This window comes from Choloepus didactylus, chromosome 6 (assembly GCF_015220235.1).
Source record: "Choloepus didactylus isolate mChoDid1 chromosome 6, mChoDid1.pri, whole genome shotgun sequence".
NCBI classification, from domain to species: Eukaryota; Metazoa; Chordata; class Mammalia; order Pilosa; family Megalonychidae; genus Choloepus; species Choloepus didactylus.
In genome coordinates, this window is record NC_051312.1 from 37,991,516 (window position 1) to 38,018,964 (window position 27,449).

The 27,449-nt window shown below is 37.6% G+C and overlaps 1 pseudogene; it reads left to right on the forward strand.

Annotated features, from left to right (window-relative positions):
• The first annotated feature begins 333 nt into the window (after window positions 1-333).
• Window positions 334-27,449, forward strand: part of LOC119536908 — a 98,943-nt pseudogene continuing 71,827 nt past the window's right edge.

The following is a 27,449-nucleotide window of genomic DNA, read 5'->3' on the forward strand; positions in this document are numbered from 1 at the left end:
GAATCAGGGTAGGTCTTAATCCATTTTACTGCAGTCCTTATACTGAGAAGAAGCCGGAAGCCAGGGGTGGGAGAAAAACAAAGGAAGGCGCCAGGAACCGGAAGTTAGCGGAAACCGGAATAGCAGAGACAAGGAGTGAGAGATGGGTCATGTGATGGGAGGCAAGCCAGCGCAGAAAACTACAGACTTTGGAGAGAAAGTGTTTCCTTACCCATGCCTTGTTTTTGCACTTCTATCTGCCTCTAAAACTGAGTCAATAAATTCCTATTGTTAAACCAACCCATTGTTTGTGCCAAAGAAAAAACTGCACCACGCAGTGTGAACCAGGCGAGAATGACTTTCTTCATAGCTATCATAGTGAGGGGGAGAGTAGAACTCAACTCCGAGGAAGGCAGGGAGGTGTTTGAGTTTTATAGTCAGGGCATGGGCAAAAGGAAAGTACCAGTTGTCCACCTGGGGAAAGAGGGGGTGGAGGTCAGGGACAAGTTCAATAACTTGGAATAGCTAGTATCTGAGGTTGTCTCTTCCCCCTTTTGTTGTCGTTGTTGCTGTTCTGCAGTGTGAGTTGTTTTTCTCTGCAGTCCTACAACTGCAAGGTCAGTTTCAAATGGTCAGGAAAGGGGAGGGATCTGAAAGGGGTGCACGGGGAACAACACCGGCAGCTTGGTCAAGGTAAAGAAAAATGATCTTGGTCCGTCCTTCCTGTTGTTGTTGTTGAAGAACTAAGTCAATGGGCTCAGTTTTTTTTCTTGTTGGTGGGGGACAAGTTGAATCATTTTTTGATAGGTGGTGGCAAAAGATCAGTTGTTTTAGGGTTCAGGGATCTTAAAAGAGGAATGTCTAAAAGGAAAAAGAATCATATAAAAGGTTTCATTAAAGTCTAAGAGGACAGTGGATGAAAATCTTTTGATTGTGTGTCACTGCTTCTTGAGTTTCTTGAAGCTAAGGTTTAGATGTGCTTCACAACCATGGTTATTTCTCATATAAGGACATGTATGGCTTAAGCATTTTACTAGACTTGGCTTGTCCAGGGAGAAATCCAGGTCATGCATGGTCTGCTGAAGCAATGAGTCCTTCGGGGGTGTGTATCAAGGTTTAGCCTGCAGTGCTTCTCTAGAACCTGGGGAAAAGGCCAGCTGCAAGATGACCTAGAGCCTCAATGAGGGTTTGGGCAGTCAGGTGTTAGTTTTTGGTGACTTCAAGTCAGAAGGGTGGAAGGAAAATTAAAAATGTTAGTTTAGAGAATTTTAGGCAGGTATTGAAGGAAACTGTAAGACTTGAAAAATTGGTAAGGGTTGACAATATATGTAAGATGACAGGATCAAGTCTAATTTATAGATAGGTCAGTTACCTGTAGTTTATAAAGAGGTATAAAATAGCTCAGAGATAATGAACAGGAGTAGAATTGGATAACCTGCAGGAGTATGCTGTAGTTTTCTATTAAAATACAAAATTTCTCTGTACAGTCACCCTCTATTTGATTATTCTTGATTATAAAATAAGGGTGGTTTAATTAGATTTGGCCTACTTACTTACATAGGTGCAACAAGAATAGTAATTTACCATATAGGCCTTGTTTGTTTGCTTTTTTGGAAGCTTTTATGAGGAAACTCTGCTAAGCCAAGAACTTACTACCAGATTTCACCTGCAGAAACTATGGACGGGTGAATTCTTCTCTCCTTGAGATCCCACCAAAATCATATTGTTCCTTGGCCTGCTGGAGGAGGCCTTTACTTGCTCGTAAGGCTGGGGAATAAGCCAAGAACCAGGCCAGTTTTCCCAAGAGGACTTTGTTAGCAGTGGCTCCATAAAGTCAAACTTAGTTCCATAAAAGGGTCTTATATACTTAAAAACCTAATTATACAGCCAATGTTCATGATTATATCCTGTTAACAAGAACAGATTCTGATTGAACCTATGCAACTATATTGCCAAGAAAATAAAAATACTGAAGAGTTTCCCAATTCTGGGGGGATCAGGCAGGGAGGAAAAGATAAATATTTCATTTTTCTTTATAAAACTGTAGTCTGTGATACTGGTCTGAGTTATAAATAGTTTAAAGTAAAAGAGAAAGGGATCTGTATACCCAGAACATAGAACATTAAAGTATTAGCAATTTTTTTTTGTTTTTGATTTTTTTAAGTAAAATAGAGGTGTTTCATTGAATACAAGAGAACACTAACGCATGCAAGACTTTTATATGGTCTGTGTGCTACTGGACAGAAATTCTTAGACAATCATGCATGGCAGACTTCTGCCCAGTTACTTCCACTTCAGACTGGATTTTGGTTTGGTTTGGGTTCCGTTGTTGATGTCTGTTTTAAAATGAGGGCACAGGGAGATGAACAGATGAAATGAGCCATCATCCAATTGGCCTGACTCATGTAGGTGCTCATTAAGGGCAGGGAATATCTTGTCTCATCAGAAACACAATTACAATTGACTTTTAAAAAACTTTTGAAATACTTTCATACTTACAGCACAGTTACAAAAATAATACAGCCCCATGAAGACATATCCTTGCCCCCCCACATACTCATATCCAATTTTAACATTTTGCTACATTTGCTGTATCATTATATCTATCAACCCATCTATCTAGCCACATTTCTTTATCAACCTTTTTTATGGACACTTGAGTGTATGTTGTATATGTCATGGTACTTGAACGCTTAATACTGCCCTATCCATTTCCTAAGACCAAGGATATTCACTTATGTAACCACTTTAAGTGCAGTTATCAAGTTCAAGAAATTTAACATTGTTATAAAGTTTATATACCAATTTTTTCATATGTCCCAATAATGTCCTTATAATCTTTTTTTCCTAGTTAGATCTTGTCTGGGATCATGTAGTGCATTTAATTGTCATTGTCTTTTTAGTTGCTCTTTTTTTTATTGTAGGAATACACACAGAGTGACACACACACACATATACACACCATAAACTTTCCCATCTCAAGTACTTTCAATTATATCGTTTACTGGGATTAATCACATTCACAATGTTACGGTGCCCTCACCACCTTCCATGACTAAAACTTTTCCATCACCTCAAAAAAATTCTATTTAATTATCTCTCTCTGCAACCATTGTTTATGACCATTTTCTGACATTGTTTCCTTTCTGACCATTATTATATCCATGCATTTCCCTGATTATTAATGAAAATAATTTTGACATATAGAGGAGGAGTGCATTTAAGAATGAGCCCTCTGGGAGACAACAGTGTTAGGTTAGAACCCAGTATTAAGAAAAGACCCTAGCGGAGAAATGGCAACTGCTCTGTCTGGGCAGATGAGGTCTTAGCCTCACAGAGTATCTTTCCCCAACATGTTTTGGAGTCTGTGCCCCATAATGGTATGAAGGAAGCTAAAAAAGTTATTAGGCAGACTGCTCTATGTTGACTTTCATGCACCAGTCTAAAGACAGTTGAAAACTATGGTGGACTTAGTGGATGCCAGTCCAGACAGATATTGTTTAGAATCACTCATCTTTACCGATCACCACTGATACTTGTGTATACTTTCTCAAATTCTATTAAAGTGGGAGTTGGGACAGCTAACTGACTGATAATATATTTTGGAAGGAAAGCTAAAAATAGAAAGTTGAATAGAAGAAAAAGTTACTTTTTTTTTTTTTTTTTTTGCATACCTAAATGTGGAATAGAATGCATATCAGCAATATAATTTTCCTAGAAAAATCATCAGAGATTTGGGGCTATTGACTTGTCTGAAGTCTCACATGTAGTTAAAGACAGAGCCAAGATTCTAACCCAGTTCCTCCTTGCTACAGGAACCCTGTCCTTTCTACCATATTAGACTATCACACCAGGAACCACAGACACTTCTGTTCCACGGGAAAAGAATAAGGTGGTACTATTCCAGCGGTGGGATGGAGTCTTGGCCCTTGAGATTTTAGGAATGTTATGCATTTCTGTTAACATCTTTCACTGAGTTACCTTGAGGAGCAGAATGTCCCAGTAGCAAAATGGACTCAGACACAGATGGTTTCAAATCACAACTCTACCTCTCAGAAGCTGTGTAAACTTGGTGAAGTTTTTCTACCTCTCAGTATGTTTTCTTCTCATCTGTTTTATGAAGAGAAGACTAGCTCACAGTGAAATGCAGAGATTAGAAATCATAAATACAAAATCGGGAACACAGTAGGTCATTATAAACTGGAGATATTTTAGATCATCTTTTTAAGGACATAATGTTCCAGAGTGGCTGCGGATCCTGCTACCATTCCACAACCTGTGATAATTAGTATTTGAAAAGATATGATGGTTGGCTAGTGCTTTTATTTATTCATTGATTTGTTATTTATTTTTGCTGATGGTGTTGAATATCAAGGCCTGCCTGGTGGAATAAGAGAAAGTTTCAAACTAAATAGGGCATTAATTTCCTTAAAATTCTGTTTCTGTTATAACTTGCTGATCCTCTCAGGATGCAACTGATTAAGAAATTCATATCACTTAAGTCTTTTCCTCTTACCTACTGTGAAACTTGCAAGAAAGGACTTTTTTAAAAAAACGTTAATGAGGCAAGTAAGGCATGTAGGGGGAGCAGAGTTGACATTTCAAATGAAGTTTCTCTCTTTGTCTAAAATGCCTAGATAGTCAGTGCTCCTTACTGAGCTTCACGGATCAGAATTCTGGAAGTCAGAGAAGTTGGTAAAGACATGGGTATTAGAGGCTGAATTGTGTCCCCCACAAAAGATAAATTTACATCCTAACCCCTGGTCCCTTGAGTGCAAGCTTATTTGGAAAGGGTGTTTTTGAAGATATGATAAATTCAGATAAGTCCAAACTGGATTAAGGTGTCCCCTAGTCCAAAATGACTGGCATCCCCACAAGAAGAGGAAACTTGGATGCAAAGACAGAAGAGAATGACCAATGGCTATTGGAGCAGAGATTGAAGTGCTACAGCCACAAGCCAAGGACTGCTGGCAAAGTGCCAGAAGCTAGACCGAGGCAAGAGAGGATTCTCTCTTACAGGTTTCTGAGGGAGCATGGCTTTGCCGACATGATACCGACTTCTAGTCTCCAGAACCATGAGACAATAAAAGTTTCTGTTTCAAGTCACCAAATTTGTGGTGCTTTGTAACAGTGACCTTAGGAAACTGAGACATGGTACTAAGCGGATAAGAGGTGGGCAGTGGGGGCTTGACAGGATGCAGCAAAAGGGAAAAGGAGCAGAAATGGAATAAGTCATCCTGGCTGTTTCTGAGAGGACCAGGGAAAAAGGGAGTGAGGAGTGCATATGAGAGAAGGCTTTCCATTAAAAAGAGATCTCTAAAAGTATGTCTGAAGGAAAAAAGGGGAGAAAAGGAAGATAAACGCAAGTATCTATGATAGAAGTTCCGTACCTCAAAAGATAGTTTCTGAGAAGTAGAAAGAACACGTGGTTTTGGAGAAAGGCAGACCTAGCTCTGAATCTTTTCTCTTCCACTTACTACTGGGCAATTTACTTAACTTCTCTGAATTCATGTCTCTTCATCTATTATTAGGTAAGTTATTTCTTCATGTATCGATAATTTAGGAGCTATCTCCCCTTCAGTCACTATTTTATGCCTTGATAATCATATTAAATTTGAACATAATTGCATGTCCCTGTTACTGTCTTTTCTGGTTGACTGAGCTTATTGAGGGCAGTGTTGGCATCTTAAAATCCCTATATTCCTCATGCTCAGTTAGGAGCATGGCACTTGGAAGATGCTCAGTCGAGATCTTTACCATTCCATCTTTGCTAGAAGCTGATGTCAGATCTTTCAAAGTGGGCAGCTGATGTTTGTTTTATGAATGGTGGAGAAGCTCAATACTTCCTTCAGAACTTGGCATGATGGGTCCCAGCCTCGTATCCTGCTCCTAAAAGGTCTGCCATGACTCTTGTCTAGCCATGTTCTTTCCCACTAGCCAAGAATTCCGTGGGGTGCTAGAAATGTGCCCACACATTTAGTGCATGCCCACTTGTAGATCATACTGTGGATACTTAGGACACAAGAATTCCTGGCCCTAATTGGCCCTAGTAAGGCTTATAAGGCTGGATCTGTCTCCAAGAGTGGTGTGCTGATCTCTAGGCCTCAAACAAGACTGTTTGGGAGGAAGTGTGTGAATAGGGCTTGGGACCATGGATTAAGATGTCCTCTGAATGCATGTGAAGCCCCTGTCATGGAGCAAAATGTGGAAAAAGGAGGATGCTAGGCCCAGGCCAAGCCTTCTCCTGCAGCCAAGATCTGGCACAGAACTCTGAGGGATCTAAGAATTCGAAATTCAAACCTGACTTTCTGGGACATTATGAGATTAGGGGTAAAGGGACAGAACAATTAGTTCAATTTATATCTCTTAAATGTTTTAGACATATGGCAAATGGCTTTTCATTTGTACTCTTGCTACTGTTAGGGGTGTGCCTAGAGAAACCCATCCCTGCTGTCTTCCTTTTAATGGTACAAACAGGTGACTGCATTATTCAGCATGGATGCTAATGTCCAGATCAATGTGATGTGGTTTTTTAGAGCATCTTCTCACTCAAAAGAGATTCTTCCCTGCCTTTGAATCCCATATATTTATTTTGGTACTTTCTCTCTAGATTGGATATATGTTTGGTAATATATACTTGGCAACACTTCAAAAGATATTTAGTGAAACTCCATGGTCTATTACTATCAAAACTTTGTAGCCAGCAGGGTGGCACTGAAATAAAGAAGTGTCAAGGAGTGAAAGAAGCCACTCAAATCTAGAGGTTTCCATATCTCCTGGAGATATAGAATTGTTTGCCTAACAATTACTCTTCCTGTGAGTGCTCAAATGAAAAAGGAATTAAGCTTCAGGATTCCTAGACTCCTAATGAAAATCAGCAAGTTAGAGAAAAGAATCATCCATCCATGATGCAAAATGATTGGTGCAGCTGGGAGACTGGTGTTCAGGTGGAGGCAAAAATAGCTTCTCCTCATGTCCTTTAAATTATATTGGGTATGGCTCATTAAAAGACAGCAAACACCCCTTTGGGGGTTCAAGCCTCCACCAGTCAGGGCCCTATGCCAAAGTCTTGCATTGGGAATAGAACTTGGTCTAAATCTAGTTCGATGAAGAGATCTTCCACTGGAATACCAGGAGAATGAGAAAATTGTTTGTGTTTTAGCTCTTTCAGGGGTCCTTGTTATTTGCACTCAGATAACCTGTAACTCCAATAACATGGACAAATCTTTGTACATTTCCTAGCCTCGGTTCCCTACCTCACAAAGCTGCTGTAAGAATCGCTCTCAGATGGTGCATGGAAATGGCATTTATAACCTGTTAAAGTTTATTAGTTGGTAGTGATATGAATAATAGAGTTGGTTACTAGTTAAAAGTAAATTATTTGGAATGACCACATTAAGAGTTTGGGCTTCCAGATCGGTGATAGTCTCTGCACTGCTTGGTATTGTCATAGGGTTTGAATTGTTATGTGTTGTGGCATATTGCTCATACGTTTTTCTTGTCAAATAGATTCTAAGAAAAATCCATACCTTTCAAGTTCTTCAACAAAATCCATTTCCTAGTCCATTTCTTAAATCTGTATTTGAGGTCCTAAAACACTATAAAACAAATTTAAAGAAATTTGATATAACCATCATATATCTTAATTCCTCCCAGATTAGGTAGATCCAGCATACTTCTGGGTGGGGGGAAGAGTTTTTATTTTTACTGACTTAACTAAAGGGAGATCATGGTAAACAACTTGGGAAGTAGCCAGGATATGGTAGAAAATGGCAGATCTTAAGGATATGAGACCAATAATCCATCATGTTTCTGACGTTTGTTAATTGTGTCTCAGAAGAAAGCATTAAAATTTTTGGACCCTGAGCTTTCTTACTTTAAAAATAGGCATAGTAATCCCTACCACATTAATCTCCCAGGTAGCCCTGAGAAATATATCAGAACATCATTACTATGCTCTAAAGAGAAGCAAATTTCATCAAAAGAGAAGAAGGTAACCCAGCTGGGAGCATGTGGTGCTTAGTAAATATTTACAAGTTTGCTTGAAGCGTTAAAAAGGAAGGTATTTCCATGGAATATAATGAAAAGATCAGTGTAAAAATGTCTCTATGTGTATAGGGAATCAGGGGAGACTTACAGAACAAGAAAAAGACAATAAAATTGATTTACTTCCTTTCCATACTGTACATCCTACCAGAATAATCTCCCTTACACACAACAGTGATAATGTTACCATATTATGCAAAATCTTTGAAAGTTTTGTGCTCATAACCTGGTAAGTCAGTCAAGCCCTAAGACCTTTTGCAAAATAGGTCCAATTCCTTTTTCCAGAATGGAGGCAATTGGGAGTGACTGCTAATGGGTATGGGGTTTCTTTTTGGGATGATGAAAATGTTCTAAAATTGATTGTAGTGATAGTTGCACACCTCTGTGAATATACTAAAAAAAAAGTTGAATTGTGCACTTTAAATGAGTAAATTATATGGTATATGAATTCTATCTCAATAGTGTTATTTTTAAAATCTCCTTTTTCCAGAATTTTTCTTAAAATCTGTTCCCCAATCTTCATCTCAGCATACATACTTAATACTATAATCACAAAGAACTACTCATTTTCCCCTAAAAATCCATTTCCCTCATATCCTTATTTGTGGAGTTTTCTCTCTGTTGGTGTAGTACCTCTGCCTCTTGAATTCATATCCATCTTTCAAGGCCAGATTAAGTGTTGTCTTTTCCAAGGAACACTCTTTCCATTTACTACAAAATTATTATCTTCTTCCTTGGTGTAACACATTTTCCCCCAAAGTTATTATTTTTAAACAAATTTTATTATTCGGAAAAGATTGGTTTCAGTGGTGCTTTATTTTAAAATAAAGACCATTTCTTAACATATGTCTGTGGTCCAACTCCCTTGTAAGAACAAGAAGGCATGGCATTTATTTACCTCTGTATCCCCTCAATATTCATCTAAACTCATGCCTTTCAAATAATATTCATTCAATAAATGTTTATTATATTTAACTGTTGTAATAAATGGAAGGTACCTCAGGGAAAATTGTTACCCCCTCTACTGTATTGGCCTAGAAAATATGGGTCAGTTGTTAAACATGTTGAATGCTATTCTTATATAGTATCATTTACTATCATTAATGCCAAAGTATGACTAAATACTTAAGAATGTATTTTTTTTTGAAACATGCTAACACTTGGATCCAGTACATTTTATTGCTAAACCCCAAATTCCTTGACTTTCCTGCTGTCTCCAATTAGAGCATTTCTGTTATCCTTTAGGTTTGGGGGACAGATTTTGAGTACCATTCTATATTCATTTAAAAGTGAATTCATTCTAGAAGGAGAAGTAAAACATTGAGCACATCTTATACTTATTCTTTTAGCAGATTTATTATTCTAACAAATTTATATAAATGAGCTTCAATGTATCACTGATTTTGTTCATATTGTATTTCCTAAAATACAGAATTATCATTTTTCAATTTTATTTATCACCTTATTTTATATTATCACTTTCTCATAAATTAAAAGGCCATTTGACATTGTATTTCTATGTAGTGTTCTCTTCCCACTTTGACACATTGCTATTGGTGTGATTATGGAATCCGCAACCTTTTGACTGCTGATAGATTTTGATACACTTTATAGTGTTTCTCTTTGGATACAGGAGGTTGGCTTCAATAAAGTGTCAGGAAAGTTGCTCTGAGGGTGGAGACCTCCACTAGGAAGCACTTGTTGGGACCCCGTATTTAGTTACTCATTTTTATGTGTGTAAAAATTGACCTAATCATCATGTTATTCCTATTTCATATGAGATAAATATTATTATCAAATTGAAGAAAAAATAGGCTTTTAGAAGTTAGATGACTTTCTCAGAGTAGCAAAGCTAAGTAAGTGGCAGAGTTAGGGTTAAAATCCCAGATATGTCTGCTTCCAAACTTGCACCTAATTTGTAGTAACCTTCAGTTTTTAGCTTAGATATGTTTCTCAATTTCCAAATGTAAGTTGGGTGTATGCTCTTTTCAAGTGTTTATCACTTTTATCACCATAAGCGAATCTAGATTTTTCTTTCCAGCTACCTGATATACAAATATTGCATTTTGATAGTTGTCACAGTATAATTTGTGAACTTAATACTTGAGTTAGTGTTTGCAGGTGCTTAGGAAAGTTAGTGAAAAATATGAAAAGGATTCTGTGTGACATTCCAGGCTGAAGGAAGTCTATTGACTTATTCATATGCAAAAACTTCAGTCAAATGGAATGTTATTTTCTGTAGTAAAGTCATGTTTCTGGAAGGTCACCTCATGGAGAATGATTGCATAACTTATATTTAGTGTCAGTTATAGTACTGCCAAACATTAAAATTAGAATGCAGGCATGTTTTTAAAGCAAAGAAAATAACTGAATTTTTAAATATGACCATGAATTCTTACATGTGAACACTGTTTGATTAATATTTCTTACTATGTGTATAAAATGCCCTTGTTTTGCAGGCACACCCATGCCCGTACATATTCTCCTACGCCACGTTAAGAAAAGATAAGTTGGAGTTCTGGCCATTGAAACAACCTCTTAATTCTTTCTCATGACTAAATATTAACTTCCATAATCCACCCTCTACATTCTTTCTTGAGTGTTCTTTGAAATCACTGGTCTGATGATGTTTCTCTTCTGTTAGAGCTCTCCACTGGCTCTCCATTGCCTGCAGAGTACAAATCCTTTAACTTGGTTGACAACAATCTTACAAATCATTCCTACCTCTTCAGCTTTGTTTCACTTCTCCCCTCATCACATTCTCTCTACTATCACATTTCCTAATCTAGTTGTGGCTATTTGAATACACTAGAGTCTCTCTTATCTCTGGGCTATTTTATTCTCATCTCTGTGTAAGAGAATGCTAGTTGTCCAACAAAATCCACTCCAGTCTTCTTACTGGGCACCTGGCTACCACTCTGCCTCTGCAGTTAAATCAAATTACATGGCGTATTCTTGCCAATAGAATGCAAACAGAAATGATGTGTGTTGCTTCCAGAGAATGGGTATGCCTCTTTCAGGTTCTGTCCACCTTTGCCACTGTTCAGAACCAGCTTTGAACTTGCAAAAAATAGTTATGTGTAATAATGTGGAGACGCAAAGACTTGAAAGGATCTCAGCTACATAATTGGCAATGAGGAGCAGAACTATGCTGTAGACCTGGACATTCACATTAGGAAATGTCCACAAGAGATAAACATCTTTGTTTTTAAGTTATTGTTTTGTTATAGTATCTCAGCCTTTGTTTAGGAAGATACAATCTTCCTTTTTCTTGCTCTATGTCTTATTTGTATAACTCTTATCTGTCCTCTATGTCTAAGTTTAGCTATTGTGATGGTTAATTTCGTGTGTCAACTTGGCTAGATTATGGTGTCTCATTGTTTGGTCAAGCAAACACTAGCCTGATTTGTTAACGTTGAGGATATTTGTGGATTTAAATCATCAGTGAGTTGATCACATCTATGGCCGATTATATCTACAATCAATTGAGGATTTTGCCTTCAGCACTGAGAGAAGTCACATCCAATCAGTTGAAGGCCTTAAAAAGGGAGAATTGATGATTTCAGCAGTTAGAAGGAAGAATTTCCATCTCTTCTTCAACCAGCCAGTTTCTCCTTGAGAATTCATCAACAGCCTTGATTGGAGTTCCCAGTTCTCTGACTGCCCTACGAAATTCGTACATGCCCAATACCACAGTAACATGAGCCAATTCCTATAATAAATCTCATAACATTTACATTATATATGTATGTGTGTGGGTGGGTGGGTGTATCTCCTGTAAGTTCTGTTTCCCTAGAAAATCCCATCTAATTCCGCTCTCTTCCCTGACTGACTCCTAACCCCAAGTTTTAGTGACCTCACCTATACTCTCCCAATGGTATATTGTTCTTAAAAATATTATCTAATATTTATTGAGAACATGCTGTATACCAGACAATTTAATGCATATGTGTATCATCCTATTTAATATAATAATCTCATTGGATAGGTAATAACATTATACCCATTTTATAGTTGATGATACTGAGTTACAGAGAGATTATATATGGCAGATTGTATTTTCCAAAGATAGCCACAACAATCTTTCCCATCTTGCTACCTTTACTATAATTTGCCCTTAACACTTCTCTTACTGGGAGATGGGTGTCTGTGTCTGTCTTTGAATCTAGGTGGCCCCATAACTACAGAAGAAGTGATATTCTGTGGCTTCTGAGGCTGGTTTCCTTGGGCTACTTGCTTTTGAAGCTCTGAGCAGTCAGATAAGAAATCTGAGGCCACCAAGCTGTGAGGCAGCCGAGGTCACACAGACAGGCCATAGATGGGTTCTGGCTAACAGCCAACAACGCAGCCAGAGCTTCAGCATCATCTGCTAGACACGTGAGTGAAGATGTCTTCCAATGCTGCCTGCTTCCAGCCATCCAGTCACCCCCAGTTTTTGTGTCTTCTTAGATGAAGTTCCGGACATGTGAAGTAGAAACAAGTCATCATTGTGCTAAATCCCTAATCCATAGAATCTGTGAGTGTAACAGAATGGTTTTAAGTTGCTAAGATTTGGTGTAATTTGTTACACAGCAATTGTAACTGGAACATTAAATAACTTTCATAAGGTTAAAAACTAAGTGGGAGATCTGAGATCCAAACCTAAAATGTCTAATTCTAGAATCCTTAAACAAACAGTCTTTGTGCTTAGTTTCCTATATAGAAACTACGTGTTTGTTTGTACCCCCAGCCAGTTTATAACCTGCATTAGAACAGTGATTTTTCTTATTCATTCCAAGAAAGCAAGTATTTTTTGTTGTTTTGTTCATTTATGTACCCCACAGCCCAGCACAGTGGCTGGTACATACAGTAGGCACTCAATAAATGTGTTCAATAAGTGAATAACAGATAGTTTGACTGAAAGTAGTGAGAGCACTGACATCACCTTGTAGAATTCCACAAGCACCTAATATAAGCTAACTTGTTTGATACCATGCTAAGTGTTTTACATATGTTCTTGTTTAATCCTTATATCTCCATAATGGATGTATTTTTAAGAGACCCATTTTACAGATGAGTAAATGGAGACTTTGAATTAATAAATAACTTGCTGAAGGCCACGTATCTATTAAGGGGTAGAATTTAGATATAAATCTTGAATGATACTCATCTATGCCTGATAATTTCCATTTGCCTTTTCAAGTCTCTCTACCCTTCTCAATCCTGCACTACACTTCACTGATCTCTACGGACTGTATAAATCAGACTTGGCTTCCAATTCATTTTAGCCAATAGGAGGCCTTACCAAGAGATCAGAAGGCAGAAGAAGAGAGAGGTTTAGGGTATCCATTTTTCCATCTATTGCCATGCCAGGCTGTGGGTTGGGAGTGACTGCATTCTGTGAGTTAGCATTCTCGAACTGATTTCTCTCCTGGTTCCTGCAACAACTGCTAACCTCTTGCTCTTGGGCCTAAAGACTTAGTGGCTTACTGCTGTTTCTAGCCTTAGAGTGCTTTGCCATCCCATGTTATTTTCTCTTAACCTTCCTCATGACTTTTTAAATATTCTTTCAACTTTCTTCACTCATCTGTTTTGAGTGTGCCCTCTGAAGATCTTCCCTAACATGTGGAGCATGGAGGGATAAAATTGAAGCCACATACCCATGTGTCTAAATATTTAGGAGATTGAAATTAATCTAACAAACTATTCAGAGAATGTTATGTTCTCCTACATTAAGGAATGCACCATTACAATGCTTGGGGGCCAGATTTAAATGTAGTTTTATTGGACCCCTTGGAATTCCATGCTAGAATTGGGTTGGCCCCCTCTTCTCTTTCAGACCCCCATCATTCACCTTGAGGGTCCTTGTGCACATGTGTGTAGACACCCAGCCTACACCTTCAAGCTCCATTTGCAAACCCACCAATAGCCATCTCTTGGCCACCCCTTGACACTATGGGTTTGCATACAGGTGTTATGTTATGCTTTTGGCAGATTTAACCTTTTGAAAAGGCCTACCTAGACTATCCAAATGGGCCATGAGGTATTTGGGCAGGAAATTACAGGGGTACTGGTTACTGGAAGCATGGTCTAGAAAGAGATATGAGATTCTAAAGGACATAACCCCATGGAAAATAGAATCTTTGGCCCCTGGGGTAGGACATGGCTAGACGAGGGCAAGAGCAGGGCTGTCTAAAGCATGGGGCCCCTCTTTGGCAGGCAATAGCAGAATGGATCATTTCTTTCTTTTCAGGGCCTTGGCTAATATATCATTTATCACCTAGTATATTTTAAAACTCAGGAATGCAATGAATATTTATTAGTGAAGTCAATGGCTAATATAATGTCCAGATGAAATATCTTCTCAGGAGAAATCTTGATTTACTTTAAGATTTAGAAATTTGGTATACATACAGAATTTCTCTTTTTGTCTTTTCTGAGTCTGGAAGTTTAGCTAATAGCTATCACCATATATGTCTTGGATAATGCATCACTTGCTGCAAAAGTAATTTTGTGCTAGGCAGATAATTCTGATATATTTCCAAATGAGAAGGCCTCCCTGAGAAAGAAAATATGTGTCAGAAATATTAGTATGACTCAGTTCACAAAAGAGAGACTACTTACACAATGGACTGGTAAATTATCTCTGGTTTCAGAGAAGCCCTGATAAAAGGAAAATGAGGTAAAAACAAAATATATATATATATATATATATATATATATATATATATATATATATAACTATTCATGAGATATAATAGAGTCTTAACATTTGAAATCCTGTATTTTATAGTCATTATTAGTAATTTGGAGTTTTGGCTGGTAAAGGCTTCCCTTTCTAAAGAGATTGATCTATGTGTCAGTTAGATTTTTATCCCTTCCTGATAGAAATGAGATTAGAAGAGTTACTTTTAGCTTGGCAATCAGTACCTTTGACAAGCTGAGAGATGGGGTCATTGATCACCTCTGTTTTCAGGTAGGAAGTGCCTACCTGCTTGAGCACTGTAACTCACTGTAGCTGAGCTTTGCTGAACCAGACAAATATTAACAGGCTAAGGTGTTCCGAATGGTAGATAACTACTCTGGCCTTAATTTATGTTTGGGTGCTTCCCCTAAAAAGAACACTGAGGGAGTGGAATAGGGTAAGCAACCAGTATTTACCTTTAACTGAACACTGTTCAGGGTTCAGGGTGCAGCATCCTGAGCAACTGACTAAATTGAATGGCAATGCTTTATTATATCTATGTGTGTGTGTGTTTTCAATCATTTGTACAAGTCCATTGTTCTGGAAGGAGATCAGTATAGTTCTGAACCTTACAATGACAGACTCACTAAGCTAGGGAAGATGTCTGAATCCTTGCTACTCAAAGTAACACCAGGTGGCTAACTGCTGACTACTGGCCCATGATGATATAAGTATAGAAACTAAGATCAACATGGTGACATAAACAGCTACTGAAAACTTCTCTCCAGACACTCAATGAACAAAAGGACAATTCTGAATTGTTTGAAACTTTGGAAGAGGATATAGACTAGAGAATGACCCTGCAAATGCTGAATTGAAGAAAGAGAAGAAATATTAGGTAGGAATCTTCCATCCCAGAGCAGCCAGTCCTCTCTTCTCTTCCTCACTTGGGCTCAGTGTGGGAAAGGCACAACATCAGCAGATGGGACCCCTCCCACCATGGACACAGACTATAAAATCTCTCACAGTAATGAGACGTACCCCCACTGTTTGAAGACCCAGGGGACAGGGGTGGACATTTCAATGCCCAGGTCAGTGAGGGACAAAGAGAGTGAGAAAATGTGGACATAGATTGTGCCCAGCCCTGGGTCAGAAAGCCCTTCCCACACCCTTGAGAGAAGCAGCAGCCAGCAGCTGTTAACTTGCCTTGGGGACAGCTGGAGTACCGGGTCAGTGAGGGAATACCTTGCTACAGGTGGAGCCCCATATCAAGCTAGATTTTGGCTTGCAAAGAGAAGGCATAGGAATCCTGCAGTTTCAGCTCACCTGTGTAGATGCAGCCTGTACTTGGAGGTAAAGCAGTGTCTGAGGACAATTAAGTAACCAAACAGTCTGGAAGGTGCAAGGAAACTGAAACACCTTTAAAAAGATGCTCCAGAGCTTTTCTTAATACCACAGGATCTGGTTTACATGACCTGTACAGAAACCTGGACCTGTCTTGGCTGAGAAATAAAGAAAACCCAACTGTTAAAGCAGGGATCTAAAACAAACCCATGTCTTGCTGGCCAGTGGAAAACAGAGCACCACTGGAAGCCAGCAGATATGTATTGCCAAACACAGTGAACTTGCTGGGGTGCTCAGTGCCTACTTCTCATCCCTGTGGCAGGCCACAGTGCAAGCCTGATTTTGGGAGGAAGACTAGGGGGTAGAGCCAATCTGACAACTGGCCAGCAAGAGAAACAAAGACATAGGTAGATAAAAGAAAACCAGCAAGTAAACCCTAAGCAAAAGAGAGAAAACAACCTTCAAAATAAACCAATCAAGAAAATCAGAGGCCTAGACAGCAAAAACTCAGGAGCCACACCAGGAAATATGAAGATATGACCCAGGAAAAGGAAGAAACTAACACCTCAAATGAGATTCAGGAGTTGAAACAACTATTTAAAGATGTTCAAACAAATATTCTAAATCAAATCAATGAGTTGAAAGAAAATGTGACAAAAGAAATGAAGGATACAAAGAGCAGACTGGCTGACCATAAGGAAGAATTTGTAAGCTTGAAAAAAACAAATGACAGAAATTATGGGAATGAAAGACACATTGAAGAGATGAAAAACACAGTGGAGACATACAACAGCAGACTTGGAGAGGCAGAAGAAAGTATCAGTGAACTAGAGGACAGGACATCTGAAATCCTACACACAAAAGCATGGACAGTAAAAAGAGTGGAAAAATATGTGCAAGGTCTCAGGGAACTGAATGACAACATGAAGTGCTTGAGTATACATGTCATAGATGTCCCAGAAGGAAACTGAATGACAACATGAAGTGCATGAGTATACATGTCATAGATGTCCCAGAAGGAGAAGAGAAGGGAAAAGGGGAAGAAAGAAAAATAGAGGAAATAATCAGTGAAAACTTCCCAACTCTTATGAAAGACATAAAATTACAGGTCCAAGAAGTATCCCAAACAGAATTGATTCAAATATACCTACTACAAAACACTTACTAATCAGATTTCAAATGTCAAAGAAAGACAGAATTCTGGAAGCAGCAAGGTAAGCTCAATAACATTAAGTGCAGATCTCTCAGCAGAAACCATGGAGCTGAGAAGGTGGTGGTATGATATATTCAAGATAGTGAAACAGAAAATCTGCCAACCAAGAATCCTAGATCTGGCAAAACTGTCCTTCAGAAATGAAGGAGAGTTTAAAATATTTACAGATAAACAGACACTGAGACAGTTCATGAACAGTAGACCTTCTCTATAAGAAATACTAAAGAGAGTACTATAGGCAAATAGAAAAAAAAAAAAACAGGAGAGAGAGGTTTGCAGAAGAATGTAGAAATGAAGACATTAGGAGATAGAAAGAGGGTAGAGATCATGCATTTGTTGCTGAAGGAGTATGTAAAGGTAAACAGGATTGACTGTATAGACCCAGAAATGGATAGCACAGTACTGTGTGATGGTAGCACAATATTGTAAATATACTGAACAAAGATGACTATGAGTATGGTTGGAAGAGGAAGGTTAGGGGTATGTATACATGAAAAGGAAAGACAGAAGATAAAGACTGGGACTGTATAACTTAAAGAAACCAGGAATGGTCATTATTGTGATTAAATGTACAAATATAAGAATGTTTTTACATGAGGGAAATGAATGTCAACTTTGCAAGGTGATGAAAATGGGATGATATAGGGGAAAAATACACTCAATGCACACTAGCATCTATAGTTAACAGTAACATTGTAATATGCTTCCATTAATTGTAACAAAGGCAGTATACCAAAGCTAAATGTCTGTGTATAAAAGAGGGTTATAAGGGAGGGGTATGAGATTCTTGGCATTGGAATTGTTGTCTGACCTTTTAAGTGTCATCATTTTCTTTCTTTTTTTGTAATTTTTTTGTTTGTTCCTTTTTCCTTCTGTCTCCTTTTCCTCTTTCTTTGTGGAAGAAATTGAAATGTCCTCATATAGATTGTGGTGGTAAGTGCATAGCTATGTAATTATAATGGGAACCTTTGTTTACTTAGGAGAGAATGTATGGTGTGTGACTAAAACTGTTTAAAAAAAGAAAGTAAGAGCATTCAGAGATCTTTAGAGCTATTTGATATTTTTGTGATATATATTTTACAAAAGTAATGTGATGGTTAGGTTCATGTGTCAACTTGGCCAGGTGATAGTACCCAGCTGTCTGGTCAAGCAAACACTGGCCTAACAATTGCTGTGAGGACGTTTGAGGCTGGTTAATTAAATCATCAGTCAATGGACTGCAGCTGTGACTGATGACTCACCAAAGGGCGTGCCTTCCACAATGAGAGAATGCAATTGGCTGGATTTAATCCAATTAATCAGTTGAAGACTTATAAGCAAGACAGATAGAGGACCTTCACTTCTTCTTTGGCTGCCCAGTGAAGCATTTCCTGAGGAGTTCATCGAAGTTGCTGGTTCATTTCCTGAGGAGTTCATCGGACATCTTCCTTGGAGTTGACAGTTTGTTGACTGCTCTACAGAATTTGGACTCGTGCATACCTACAGTTGCGTGAGTCACTTTTACAATTTGATAGTCAGAGACACCTCTCATTGATTCTGTTTCCCTAGAGAACCCTAAGTAATACAAGTATTGATTCACAAAAGATTGACTAAAAATGTATGGTTTGAGAAACACTGCTCAAGTTGACATAAATCTCATTTACTTAATTATTCATTCTTCAGTCAAAAAAATGATTTCGAACATTCAAAATGTGCCAGACATTACACGAGAGTCTGGAGAAAAAATGGTGAACAAAAACAGCCATGATTACTTGCCACAATAAAGCTCAGTGTCTAATTGAAGAGATAAATATTTATCACATTTTTACACAAATAAAAATTATAATTCTGGAAAGGGGACATATGAGGTGGTATAAGGCTGGGAAAGGCTTTCCTAAAAACATATCAGAAGGACATGTATAAGAAAATTACATGTAAAGAGGGAGGAAAGAACATTCTAAGAAGAAGAAACAGTATGTACCAGAGCCCTGGGGAAGGAGGGAGTATGGCAAGCAGAAAGAGAAAAGATGCTTTTTTTATTTATACACAGAATATGAGAAGGAGCATGGCATGGTGCAGAAGGTCCTGTTGGGCTAGAGCAAGGAGACTCTTGTGGGTCAATGTGCAAGGTTTTTGTCTGTTTCTTAAGACTAGTGGAACAAGATGGAAGGATCATTTTTAAATTTAAAAGTTTATTATTACAAAAGTCATAAGTTAGCATAAAAATCATGCAGAAAATACAGAATTCCCATATACACTCTCAGACACAGTTTTCCCTATTAACACTTTGTGTTAGTGTGGTAGCTTTGTTGCAATTGTTGAAGCAATATTCAAATAATTGTAATAGCACTATAGTTCATAGTTTAACATTAAGGTTCACTCTTTGTGTTGTACAGTTCAATAGACTAATTTTTTTATTCTAGTAATATATATGCAACCTAAAATTTCCCCATTTTAACCACATTCAAATATATAATTCATTAATTTAATTTTCATTTATTTTTTCTGTTGTCATCTTGGAGCTTAAATATGACAGTCTAAATCTATAACAATTGTTTGATTTGATACCAACATTAACTTCAATAGCATGTACATTCATGATCTTATACCCCTCCATTCCCCCACATTTTGTTGTACTTGTTACAAATTATATCTATATACAATGTATGTCCAAACCCATGTTTTTATCATTACTTTTTATGCATTTGCATTTTGTAAGAATTAAAAAGTGGAGTTACATACCAAAAAATACAATAATTCTGGCCTATGCAATGATGCATATGTTTACTTTTATCAGAGGTCTTTATTTCTTTATGCTGATTCCTTTCAGTCTGAAGATCTCTCTTTAGCATTGCTCGTAAGGCAGGTCTAGTGGTGACAAACTCCTTCAGCCTTTTGGGGGAATTTCTCAATCTCTTCCTCATTTTTGAATGACAGCTTCATTGGATATAAAATTCTTGGTTGACAGTTGTTTTCTTTCAGTACTTTAAGTATATCATCCCACTGCTTTCTTGCCTCTGTGGTTTCTGATGAGAAGTCTTCACTTGATCTTATTGGGACTCCCTTGTCTATAGCACGCTGCTTTTCTCTTGCAGTTTTCAGAAATCTCTCCATGTCAGTGGCATTGGAAAGTTTGACTACTATGTGTCTGGGCATGATTCTCTTTGAGTTATCCTGTTTGGGGTTCATTGGGCTTCCCAGAAGTGAATATTTATGCCTTTCATTTTAATCTGGGAAGTTTTCTGTCACTATCTCTTGGACTATTTTATGTTTTCTCCTTCTGAGACTCCCATAATGCACATATTGTTGCTCTTTATGTTGTCCCATAGGCCTTTTTGTCTCTGTTCACTGTTTTCATTCTCTTTTATTTCTTCTCTTCATCCTGATTCATTTCAATTGTCTTGCCTTTAAATTAACTGATTCTTTCTTCTGCCAGCTCCAATCTGCTGTTGAAATACTCTAAGGAATTTTTCATTTCAGTTATTGTGGTCTTTAACTCTAGTATTTCTGTTTGGTTCTTATTGAGAATCTCAGAGATTCTCATATTGTTCATTCTTTGTTTTCTGATATCCTTTAGTTGTTTCTGTGTTTTCCTTTATCTCCTTGGGCATTTTGAGGATTTTTTTTTTTTAAGCTTTTGTCTGGTTTGTCCAAAGTCTGGTCCTCTTCATTTACAGTTTCTGGATTTTTATCTTGTTCCTTTGTTTCTCTTGTAATCTTGTTTTGCACTCTGTACATTTTAATATTTTAAAATGTTAACTCTGGGGTTTAGTTCCTGATCTGTGCTTTCCTTATATTTTTATACAGCTAGTGATATGCCAGAGATTTCCTCAAGTGTCAGGAACTAAATAAAAACAACAAACCAATGCAAAAAACACCTTTCACAGTTTTAAAAATTGGCTATCCATTGACTAATGTTCTTCTTTTGAGTTTAGCTTTCCTGTCAAGATCAGCCTGAGGCAAATGTGAAATGCAGCATCTTAAACATATTTTCTGAGCCTGCATCTTGCCCTGGGCTTGTGCTTGCTCGTAGCCTTAAGAATCCCCTAATTTACAGGAATTTGAATGCTCCTTCTACTCCCTATATAGACTTTTTCCCTCTCCTGGGTGCTCTGTTATGTGACTAAAAGCAGGTATTCCTTTGTCCCAGGTCTCTTTGACTTAACTGTTCTTACCCTGCTTTAGCAAGTTAGCAAGCTGCTTCTACCTGCAAGACACATTTTGTGAGGGCAAGAAGAAAAGATTATCCTGGTTCAGTATTTCAGGCTGCCACTTGAAAGGTTGGCATGGACATACAGGCACTATAGTGTGCATATGGGGGTAACTCTGCTCCCTCTGGAACAGGGCCAGGAAGACACAATGGGAGAAAAGTTTGCCACACTGTACCACAAAGGGCATGGAGGAGGCACAAGCAAGGACCCCATGAGCTTCTCCTACCTTTCTTAAAAGATGCATTTTCTAGATTCATGACTTTCCCAGCTACCAAAACCCTCTGACTATTTTCTGGGGTTCTGAGGAAGACAGCTGTGCCAGGTTTTTCTAGTTGTTCAAAGATTTTGTGGGAGACCACCACTGTGGAACAACTTACACTGCCATCTTGGTTGACTGGAAGCCAGCTTTCAACTTATACACATGTATATGAATTTAGAGCTAATCTATTACTATGGAACTTGAAGGTTGAAGGCATTTTCCTTGTTTTAAAAAGGTGGTATTCAGATGGCCAGAGTATCCCATAAGGGCACTGTGCCAGTTAGGATATATTATATCCCCCTAAAAGAACCATGATCTTTCGACCTAATCTTGTTGGGTGGAAACTTTTGATTGAGTGTTTTCATGGAGATGTGACTCAATCAACTGTGGGCGATAACTCTGATTGCATTATTTCCATGGAGGTGTGGACCCTGCCCATTCAGGATGGGTCTTAATTAGATCACTGGAGTCCCTTAAAGAGAGGTCACACAGAGCAGAGAGGACAAAATTCCCCGAGAGCAGCTGGGAGAGACATTTTGAAGATGACCATTGAAAGCAGATGCTTGGAGATGTTTGGAGATGCTAGCCCAGAGTTTGCTCCAGAGAAGCTAAGAAAAACAAGCCCAGAGACATTTTGGAGAAAGCCTTTTTGAAACCAGAACCCAGGAGCAAAGGATCAGCAGACACCAGCCTTGTGCCTTGCCAACTAACAGAGGTTTTCCAGTGCCATTAGCCTTTCTTTAGTGAAGGTATCCTCTTGCTGATGCCTTAGTTTGGTCACTTGTATGGCCTCAGAACTGTAAATTTGTAACCTAATAAATCCCTTTTATAAAAGCCAATCCATGTCCAGTATTTTGCATAATGGCAGCATTAGCAAACCGGAACAGGCACTGCCTGGAATAAAAGCCTGAGCAGAAGTCCACTAATATAGATTCCATCTGGAACAGACACATGTAACCAAGGCCATAGGACAATGAGAAGTGACAAAGTTTATCATTATATTAATCAGAACAGGGGAGGAATTGGTGCAATCTACTTGGCAGCCCAGAGGACTGTGTTTAAGTGGTCACAGGGGATTTTCTCAAAAAGTCAGGAGGAATTTATTGGGATGAGTGTTTTTACGAGAATTTACTTGGTCTGATACCTAGCCACATCAGTGATGTCATTTCCTTCCTTGCTTCCCTTTACTCTAGTCTATTCACAAGGGCCTTCTTGCTCCTCCAACATGTCAAATTTTGTTCTTTTGTGAGAGCTTTGCAACTTCTGCCTGGGAAACTGTTCCCCTAGATAGTCACAAGACTTACTCAGCTCTCTTCTCAAATGTTACATGATCAGAAAGGACTTCCCTACCCTTACCATTTAAAATAACTTTCTCCATCATTGTCAGTTTCCATCCCATCACTCTGCTCAATTTTTTTCATAATGCCCATCACATTCTAACAAGGTAATATAAATTACTAGCTTATTATCTGCCTTTGCTGGTAGAATAAAAGCTCCATGGAGGGAGGGTCTTCATTTTGCTTACAGCAGTATCTTTGGAGCATAAATAATGCCTGGCACTTAGGAGGTTGGAAGAAAATAGTTACTAAATGAATGAATGAATGAATGAGTGAATGAATGAGAAATGTGACAGGTCCAGGAGTTATCTCAGCTCTGTAGGTGGCTTTTCATTCAGAATAATACTGTTTTGTTATTGTTAGTTTGACATTTTTATCTCCAGTCTGAAGTGGCCTGAGGAAATATTTACATGGTTTGTAAAAATAATGGTAACTTGGAAAAAGGATAATAGCAAAAATTGTGTAATATTCTACCAATTGTTATTCTCTGGTTCTGGTAATTGTACTGTGCTTATGAAAAATGTTGTCACTGGGGAAAGTGAACTGAGGGATCGTATTCAAACTCTCTGAGCTACTTTTTTGGCAACTTTTTGTAAGGCTACAATTAGTTTAAAATAAAAACTTAAAAAAAATTAACCATGGTTATTTCCGAAAAGAGATTTCCTGGAATTTTTTTAATTTACGTTTATTTACTTCCCTGTTTTCTTCCAAATTTTTTCAATAAACATTTAATTCCTTTAATATTAAAAAAAGAAGTTATAAGCTAAAAAACTAAATTAAAATTAATGTCATTTGGAAATACATTTCTTGTGGATGCTGCCTCTGTTTTTTGAAATACTAGCATAGTCAAATAACTAATTAAGTTGGATTTAAGGCTTATGTGGCAAAAAATAAAGATTTAGAACCTTGATTAACTTTAAAATGTGATAATTCCTGAAAAAATGAACAAAATATTCCCTGAATAATAATCATAAACATCCCCCAAATGATCCAAGAAGGAATTTTTATAGTATGCATGCATTGTGATAAGCTAAAACACAGACATCAAAATGGACCATAATCTGAATAGCTCATGAATATTAAGAGCTCCTAAGAGTTTAGCAATTTAAAAATAGCAAAGAGAAACACTTCATGACTCTGGAATTTAGGAAAAGGCATAGAATAAACAGTAACTGTGAACTAGCCTTGATGAAAACATTATTAGAGCACCATATACTGTCATTCAAACTGTATTTTGCAAGGATGTAGTTGAAATTCAACCGGGAATACTAACAAAAGTAAGCAGTAGGAGGTAATTGTAAAGGAATTCAGAGTCAATATAACTTAGAATGTTTCTAGAAATGCTAATTATGTCTAATGGGAGACCAAGAAGAAATATAGGCCTCCAGGAATTTAATAGATGTGTTAATCAGGCAATATGCCCATGAGATAAAAAGAGAAAGCACAATGAAGAGAGAAATTGAATGTACTAAAAGGTATTATGTACATTTAATACCATGGGCAGTCAACAAAGTGAGAAATCAGGATTGAATAGAGTTATCAGGGAAGGTTTCATAAAGAAGCAGTCACCAAATGCATCCATACACATGTCCAATTTTTTAGCTGGGAAAAAGAAGTCAGAAGTGGGTGAAATTGATCCTGAGTCTTTAATTCTGTTAGTCACTAGAGGTGTCTGTGTCCAAGAGTAGATCTTACTCTCCTGGTCTACACCATTTCATATCGAACATTTATGGAAAACTTGACTAGAATGCTAAAAATGTTCTGCCCCAAATTTTATAGCATTAGCATCACTGTGATTATGTGCCATATTTAAAATTTTCTTCTTACAGCAATACAACATCAATAATATAATTGACATTAAGGAGTATTATTTTTTACCAAGTACTATGTAAAGAATATTATGAGTATTTTCTCCATCCTCACATGAAGAGTTTGTTCTGTGATTACCTCCATTTTAGAGGTGATTTTATCTGAGGTTCAAAGAAATTAAGTAACTTGCTCAGGTCAATTGACTAATTAGTGGTTGGAGTCCTTATCTATCACTAATATTTTAACTGTTATCTGTCATTCTTTATTGCTTTTCCACTTTTAGAGCATTGTCACAAGAGTGGTGTCATGAACCCAATCCTATATTTAATCAATTAGATGTTAGTTGAGAATCACATGATGCAGATCTTTTACTTGTATGCCCTGAAACTGACTCTGTTTAAACCAGCCTGTCCCAATCACTACCAACATTCCACCAAGATAGACTAACTGTACATGTTACAGCCCAACTGTAAATGTAAGATGTCTGTGCCAAACACTGTGTAATGGATTCCCCAGGACCATTCCCTTGCTGTCTTCCCATGAAAGAACCCTTCACATACAGCATTCATGTGAGTTCTCTGTGGTATGGGGAACCTGTCTTTCTCCTATGGATTTCATTTTGGCTTCTCATAATGGTTGGCATTTGAAATTCTACATAGGAGGAACTGAGTAGTAGCATTCATGTCAAGTGGTTGTTGGGAAGGGACAGGGCCTAGAGAACTCATCTTGAATCTGCATTTGCACAGTATGTACACCTCTTCAGAATGAAAGTAACTTTAGATTTTAAAATTCATGCTTTACATAAGCACCCATAAATATTAATTGTCCACATAAAAGTTTATTATTATGATCCCTTTATGTCAGGTCATGATGGAGAAGGCTGTTGAATTTGTGATTTTAAATTGTCACTGCCACTGACTCCATCTTTGACTTCCAGCATTCCCTGAGCCTTCAGATGACTATCTGTATCCTGTTCTAACTTAACTACCTAGGCCAGGTTTCCTTTCAACAGTGAGACATTCTGTTAATCAATATAAAGCAATTTAAGCTTCACCAACCAAAAAAAAGCTTCGTAGGAGGCAGTTGTGCACTTTAGAAAAATTAAGACTATACATGGTTTGAAGGGAAAAAGTTAATGCATTCATGAATTCTGCACTTCTGCTTAAATATCTATGTCGGAGAACAATTATTTGTTTAAAGTGATTTCTCCTGTCTGCAATGAAAGAATTTGCTGAATCAGGATCTTTGGTATAAAATGTAAAATCTGTGGCAATGCAAACACACTTTTACTTACCAATGGCCCTTCAATGATATAAGTGCCAAAACATATCCAATTCCTAGGCTCATTATATGCTCAGCTGGGTACAGAATATTTTTTGGCCACATCAAAGCTATATTCTGTAATTATTTTTTCTGTTATCAACTAAATGTCTAAGTACTTTGATATGTTATCAAATTTGTACTGAAAAATATGATATGCATTCTATTTAAAGATGTGAATTGAAATGTTTAAGCTCTGCTGATGTGTCTGTCTTTTCTTTAAGGACAATATAAAGTAAATGGATATATACACATGGCTGGAAGATTTTTGGAGAGGGAGATAATTGATAGACAGACAAATATATTTAAGCTTAAAAAAGCCTTTACCATAATTTTTTATATTTGACATTCATAAGTAAACCTCTTGAAGGTAGTGATTTCTGATTTCAAAAATAAGGGCACCGTTGTTCTTGTGTATAAATTATGTTTTCCAATTCATAGATTTGAAATGTTACCACCAGGAGTCAAGTCCAGTACTTCTCTTAGCCCATCATAACCAGATGTTGTCTCAGGATAAGAGGAGACAATATTGACGATGAGAGGGAGACTCAGATTCAGTGGATGAGGCTATATAAGAAAAGGCAAAAGATGTAATGACCACGGTTTCACAACTCTGAGAGGGGCATGTTGAAGTTACCTTAAAAAGTGGATCTAAAGAGTAACAACATGATCTAGGAAAATCCAGTGTGAATGTTTATCTGCAATAAGAATAGAAAAATGGAAAGTACATTATATGACATAAAAACACACAGTATTACCTTATATTGCATTATATTACGTTATATTATTATGTTGTATTCTATTACAATCCAGTTTTGAAGATTCATTGCTTACGAAATATTCGTCCACTTTTTTCCCATATCTCCCTTCACTCCCACAACCAAAATTATGATTTCTAAGAACCAGTTTCCTTTTAGTGAAGATTTATGATTATTGCTCTAAAGCGATCTAGAGGGGAGCACTGGAAGCTCATTTTCCCCAACACATCAAATATGTACATGCCACAGAACCAGCTACCTAGTGAGTTAAAACTCCATAATTGCAATAGCAAAAGAAAATTACTCAAGCAGATTTGGTTAGCCACAGTAACAAGACTTATAAGCTTTATGAAGGCTTTTGGGCCCTAATTATTCAGCAGCTGCTGCCAGGGCTAAAACATACCCAGGCCTCCAGTAGTTAATCTGTATTTCTCTTCCCCTTAAGCAGGCTGTTTTGTTCCATTGTGGTATCTGACTTATTTTTGAGGCCCTTTGCCCCTATCAATAACAAATGTCCTTCTCTTGCTTTC